Here is a 587-nt window from a genome sequence, read left to right on the forward strand (position 1 = left end):
GTGCTAGAGAGACTGGAGGTCCCTCATCCCCATCAGGGTCCCCAAAGGGACGGGGCGCTCCCTGTCGTATGGACAGCTCAGCCCATTGGCAGGAGACTCTGCTGCATAGGAAGCGAGTCTCTGGGCTCGGAGAGACCTGGCTTCACATCTGGGCTCTGCCCTGATGACAGCAGTGTCCGTGGGCGAGCAGCTGCTCCTCCGTGGCTCGGCTTTCTCATCTGTAAAATGGGGATAATAGTAACACCCGCTGCTCATAGGTACAGGTGGGGTAAGCATTTCAGTGAAGGCAGAGCACAGCACCCGGCACAGTCGGCGCCCAGTGGGTCAGGCACTTTGGCCTCCACTGTTTGATCGAGCTGGCACTGGCACAGACGATGACGTCCGGAGGGAAGGTGGACAACATTTGAGCTGCTGTGCTCCAGGACAGGATCAAGTGGTGCGGTCTTTTAATTCTCACCGCGACCCTCGAGAATGACCTCCTCATGGATACTGATGCTGAGGTGCAGGAAGGGATATGGAGTGCTATGGTCCCCGTCCTTCATGGCTTTTTTAGCTCCCAGTCCAAGGACAAGAGCGGGAGAGGAGGG

The 587-nt window shown here is 57.8% G+C and overlaps 1 protein-coding gene across 1 annotated transcript in view; it reads left to right on the top strand.

Moving 5' to 3' along the window:
* Positions 1–587, top strand: part of ARHGEF10L (Rho guanine nucleotide exchange factor (GEF) 10-like) — a 161,886-nt gene that overhangs the window by 126,891 nt on the left and 34,408 nt on the right.

The sequence above is a fragment of the Bison bison genome, unplaced genomic scaffold (assembly GCF_000754665.1).
Source record: "Bison bison bison isolate TAMUID 2011002044 unplaced genomic scaffold, Bison_UMD1.0 scf7180017864516, whole genome shotgun sequence".
NCBI lineage: Eukaryota > Metazoa > Chordata > Mammalia > Artiodactyla > Bovidae > Bison > Bison bison.